This window comes from Trichomycterus rosablanca, chromosome 22 (genome assembly GCF_030014385.1).
Source record: "Trichomycterus rosablanca isolate fTriRos1 chromosome 22, fTriRos1.hap1, whole genome shotgun sequence".
Lineage (NCBI taxonomy): Eukaryota > Metazoa > Chordata > Actinopteri > Siluriformes > Trichomycteridae > Trichomycterus > Trichomycterus rosablanca.
Genome location: NC_086009.1, coordinates 11682731 through 11688792, shown reverse-complemented (window position 1 = coordinate 11688792; position 6062 = coordinate 11682731). Strand labels below are relative to the sequence as shown.

Genomic DNA, 6062 nt, shown 5'->3' with positions numbered 1-6062 from the left:
AAAAAAATTTTGTTTTAAAAAAATTATTACATATAATAATTATTATTATTGATTCAGAAAGAACAGCAACACAAATAAATTTTTTAGACTGAGCTCCACGTGACTAGTGCTATTTTTATAACATGCCCTGCGGGCGACTCACGAGGTCCCTGCGGGCCCGTGGGCACCGTGTTAGTGATCCCTGCTCTAAAGCAAGCTGTAGCCTAGTGGATATCACTTTGGATGTCTAAATGGTGCTCAGAAAACTGCATTGATTTTGTAGATAACTGGTCCACCTTTGAGGGAAGGCCTGGTCTTTTGAATCGGGATGGTGTCCACCCCTTGTGGGAGGGTGCTGCTCGCATTTCTTGCAGCATAGGTGACAGGCTGTACCACCGCGTTAGTGGAGTGGCAGATAGTGTTAAATGACTACCCATAGCCAAGACCAGGCAGCAGACAAACAGGCCTAACCAACTGTCTGCGAGTTGCAATCGAACGTCACCCGAAATCCCTAGGTCACAAACCATTGAGACTGTATCTGTTTACCGTGGCAGTGTAAGCCAAAACAAAATCAAAAAGTATGTCACAATAACTTAATTAAAATTAATCTAAATGAGCATCATGAAAATACTAGTAAGGCTAAACTAAAGTTAGGACTTCTAAACATCAGGTCACTTGCATGCAAAACAGTAATTGAAACTGCAGATAATTGTCTTAGCGCACTTTGTTTAACTGAGACCTGGGCTAGACCTGATGAGTATCTAGGTTTAAATGAAGCATCTCCTCCGGGTTACAGTTATGAACATAAGCTATGAACATAAGTCTTAGCGGTCGTGGTGGAGGAATAGCCACAATTTATGACAAAGACATACAGTAGGTCTTACTGTAAAATCATCTCCCATAACAAACTCGTTTGAAGTTCTTATCTCTGACATAGCCAATAAATGTTCATCTGATACAACTAGTATGTTTAAGCTGGTTACTGTTTATCGACCCCCTGGTCCTTACTCAGAATTTCTTAACGAATTTGCCGATTTTCTTTCTAAATTAGTCTTATCAACTAAAAAAGCTTTAATTGTTGGTGACTTTAATATTCATTATGAGGATAAGTGTAATCTACTCAAAATTGCGTTTGATTCTATTTTAGAATCTTTAGGCATTACCCAAAATATAATGGGACCCACTCACCGCTGTAAACATACCTTAGATTTAATACTTACTTATGGTATGAACATAGACAACCTGGAAATTGTACCACAGAATGACTTAATTTCTGATCACTCCCTACTAATTTATGAAGTGTCCCTATCCAATAATATACAGCAACCGCATCATTTTAAATGTAAGCGCACTATTACATCTGCAACTGCAGCAGCGTTCATAAACTGCCTACCAGAATTATCAAATATATCAGCATCAGAACCTAAAGAACTAGATCAGGCAACTCAACACCTAGAGACCGTATTGCGCACAACCTTAGATAACGTAGCCCCACTCAAAACTAAACTGATTAGGGAGAAAAAACTTGCTCCATGGTACAATGACCACACATGCACACTTAAACAAGCAGCACGGAAATTAGAATGCAAGTGGCGTCACACTACACTGGAAGTGTATGAGATTGCTTGGAAAGATGCTCTGAGTATAAACATGCCCTTATAAAAGCTAAATCTTTATATTATTCGTCCCTAATAGAGAAAAATAAGAACAATCCTAGATTCCTTTTCGAGACAGGGTCCAAATTAACTAAAAACGTCAATGAAACTGAATCTAATATACCACCCGACTGTACCAGCGATGATTTTTTAAAATTCTTTAATGATAATGTTAGAATGAAAGGAGTCAGACCCAATATGCAGAGTTAAAGTTGCTTTAGCAACTATATTTATTAACAGAAAAAAAAAAAAACACAATATAATTAAAAAACCCAAACGAGAAACAAAAGAGAATCGGAGAAGTTCCAATCTGGCCGCCGGGTGGTGTTGACTCACTGGAACCTAGGAAACAACAGAAATGAAAAAACAGCAAATCAAAGGTGCGAGCCTCGAACACAGGTCGCAGGCTCCGCAGCGAGCGAGCCTACCACTGCTCTAACCAGCAGTTACACACAAACAGAGCAGGAGCACAGATAAGGCGCTCCTAAGGTGATACAGCAGCTCAACAAGAGTTCGAAAAATCTAATTACACGCTCAGGGCAGATTCTAACCCGGATCGCCAAGACTCAAGGCGAGCGCTCTAAGCGCTTTACTACTCCGGCACTAGAGAATGCCCTGGCTTTAGCGGTAAGAAAGCTGCCTACAAAGACAGCTTGGAATTAGCCGTTAGCCGCCTGCTAACACTGCATGACGGAAAACAGCGCTTTCAAAAACAAAAGCAGCACGTGGGCTGCGTAACAATCGCACCAACTGTCCCTATGGAAAAATAAAAGCCCTGACTACCTCAGCCTTGCGACTTACTCACCCGACCGTCCTTGTGACGCCCGGGGTACCGTCTTATCCCTGAAAAAACAGTGCAATGTTAACACAACCAATGCCAACCAAAAAAACCAAAGGTGCGACAACCTGCAGGCAGACTGATGCTGCTTAAATAGAGCAGGCTCAGCTGCAGGCTGTCAGCACTAATTAGCTAAGTAGGCACTTAAGGGTTGGTTACTGGTGTTCTGTAATGCCGACGATGCTGGGAAGCAGACCTTCGTTCACCAGACGTCGCCGAAACCCTAACAGATAAGATAGAAAAAATACGACTTCAGAGTCAGAGTGTGTCACCTGCCAATGTTAAGTATGAACTCACTCTGAGCAGCATTGGTGAGAATAGTGATGATAATAGTAACAAGGTAATTCAACTAAATTCCTTTAATCCAATCTCCCAAAATGAACTAACTGCGTTGATTAAATCATCGAAGTCATCATCATGTATACTCGATCCTGTTCCAACTCGTTTACTTAAAGATCTACTCCCAGCTATTGTAGAGCCCCTGCTTACATTAATCAATGCATCCCTTAGCCTTGGGTATGTACCTAAATTGTTTAAAAGTGCCATTATTAAACCCCTGATTAAAAAACCTAATCTTGATCCACATGTACTATCTAATTATAGGCCAATTTCAAACCTTCCTTTTGTCTCTAAGATATTAGAAAAAGTAGTTTCCAAACAGTTATTCTTTTATTTGAATGAAAATTGTATTCATGAAAAATTTCAATCTGGATTTAGACCTAACCATAGTACCGAAACCGCATTAATTAGAGTAGTTAACGAGTTGTTAATGTCTTCTGATAATGGATGTGTCTCTTTTCTTGTTCTATTAGATCTTAGTGCAGCGTTTGATACGGTCGATCATAACATTTTACTGGATAGGCTAGAAAATACAGTAGGTGTTAAAGGACTCGCACTCTCTTGGTTCAAATCATATTTGACTGACCGCTCTCAATTTGTTTATGTAAATAATAAATGCTCGGAAACTACAAAAGTAAAGTGTGGTGTTCCACAGGGGTCGGTACTGGGACCGCTATTATTTACACTCTATATGCTTCCACTAGGTGAAATTATTCATAAACATGGCATAAATTTTCACTGCTATGCAGATGACACACAGCTGTATATATCAGCCAAACCAAATGATACTGACACAATCAGTAAGATAGAAGATTGTGTAAACGACATAAAAAACTGGATGTCGTGTAATTTTCTTTTACTTAATTCAGATAAAACAGAGGTTTTACTTGTTGGCTCTAAAGCTGCAAGAGACAAGTTGTCTAACCTGGTGCTAAACCTAAACACTTTCTCTGTTACTCCCAGCCCAGATGTAAAAAACTTAGGTGTCACAATAGATTCAGATCTTTCCTTTGATACACACGTCAATAATATTACTAGAGTTGCTTTCTATCATTTGCGTAATATTTCTAAAATAAGAAATATACTATCTGTTAATGATGCCGAAAAAATGATCCATGCGTTTATAACTTCTCGTTTAGATTATTGTAATGCTCGTCTAACTGGATGCTCTGGTAGATCCATACACAAACTCCAGTTAGTTCAAAATGCAGCAGCTCGAGTGCTAACTAGAACTAGAAAATTTGATCATATCAGTCCTGTTCTATCATCTCTTCACTGGCTGCCAGTTAAATTCCGCATTGATTACAAAATACTTTTACTAACCTATAAAGCGCTACATGGTCTGGCTCCACAGTATCTGAGTGAACTTATTAATCACTACAACCCAGCGCGTCCACTTCGCTCACAAGATGCAGGGTTACTTACAGTTCCTAGAATTAAAAAGATCACGGCTGGTGGAAGAGCATTTTCTTACAAAGCTCCACAACTTTGGAATAATCTTCCTGCCTCTGTTCGGGATTCGGACACAGTCTCAATGTTTAAGTCTAGACTGAAAACATATTTATTTTCTCAGGCTTTTGATTAGTATAGACCAGGGGTCATCAAACTACGGCCCGCGGGGAAAAAAATAACAGAGGAAACAAAAAATGGCCACATGGAGTCTCAGTAGATTATACACCAGCGATCCAATGGGTGGCGCTCCAAGCATGAGGGGAGTAATTGGCGCATCAATAGAGAGATGAGTGACCGCAGCCACTGAACTGTGTTGCGAAGCAGTTAAGTGGGATTTCGTTTTGAAAATCCTCGTGTCCTGTGTTAATTTCATTAAAGCTAATGCTCTTAACTACAGGCAGTTTCAGGAATTATTGTCTGAGCTGAAGATGTGCTTTACTGAGTCGGGGCGAGTTTTGAAATGTTTTAACGATCTGCTCCCGGAGATCAACGCATTTATGCATCCAAAATCAAAACTCAAGCACATTGTTTAATTTTTATGCTTCTCTTTCCATTGTGAGCTCCCCGATCTCAATAAAACATGCACTCAAAGTAACTACCGTTTTCGGGAGCATCTGCATCTGTGAGCAGACTTTTTCGAAGTTGAAACACCTTAAATCTCCAACCGGATGCAGTCAGACTGCTAAATTGCTCCACATCTCATGTACTGTCTATTCACCAGTTACCTTAAACACCTGTGACCTGGTGCTGCCTTTTTCTGCTGATATAGTCCGAATCATGCACTTTAGATCCACATAAAGCTGCTGTAGTTCCTGTGCAATACTTGAATGTAAATGTAAATATATAAAATTCCTATCTTTGTTATTTCTTCTAGTCTTTTTAAGTCCTAAGTTTTCTTTTTACTTAACTTGGTTTTCTTGCTATTTATATTTTATATATTATTATGTTTACACACACCGAGACCTGAGTAAGTGCATTTCGTTCTAATCATGTACATGGTTTTGAATGACAATAAAGCTGAGTTTGAGTCTGAGTCAGATCCAGACTCACTGATCAACATTTATTAGCTATTATGACTGGCAGTAACAAATATGGAACCTGATGCTTACTCTCGTCAGGCAAAAGTAGGCTCACAGTTCACACTGATTTTTTTAAGGAAACACTGTACGAGGAAGGATAATGGAAATTATTAAAATAAATAACATTTCTGCCTTATCATTATGAACTACAATTATACAAAGCACAGACAATACATCCAGTATACATAGTAAATAGCTTTTTTGGGTGTGTTTACTATTTCACCTGCAGTCCGGCCCCCTGAAACACTGAAGAACAGTAATCTGGCCCTTTGGTTAAAAAGTTTGAGGACCCCTGGTATAGACAAAGGTGCAGAGCTTGGGGGTTCTTGGTCATAGAAACTTGTGGTGATCAGGGATGTTGGGTTGCTGTCGTTCTGCCTCTCTTGTCCGATCACTCAGGTTTGGGTAGGGGAGGTGGACGCTGATGGTCCTATGAAAGCCTTCATGACCTTGTTACCTGCTCACTCTCCCTTTTAGTTATGCTGTAATAATTAGGGCTGCCGGAGTCTAAAACTCACTGTAAAACTGTTTTACTCAACTAGCATTGTACATTACCCCGAGGGCATTCTGATGGAAACCTGTTTACCCGCCGAGGTTAAGGATTGAAGTCGAGACTGCAGTGCCAACGATGCTGCTCCTGCCGGATGTGACGGATCTGGAGTAATTGCACCAAGAATGACAAGAACTCACTACAGACTTTATTGAAGACTAGACCGAATA

General features: G+C 39.9%; 1 long non-coding RNA gene across 1 annotated transcript; it reads right to left on the bottom strand.

Moving 5' to 3' along the window:
- Window positions 1-1891: 1891 nt before the first annotated feature.
- On the bottom strand, window positions 1892-4922 carry LOC134335830 (uncharacterized). The gene is made up of 4 exons (XR_010015656.1): window positions 4863-4922; window positions 2632-2695; window positions 2440-2477; window positions 1892-1976 (listed from the first exon to the last, which is right to left on the bottom strand). It is a non-coding gene; the product is annotated as an uncharacterized LOC134335830 (long non-coding RNA).
- Between the last annotated feature and the right edge of the window lie 1140 nt (window positions 4923-6062).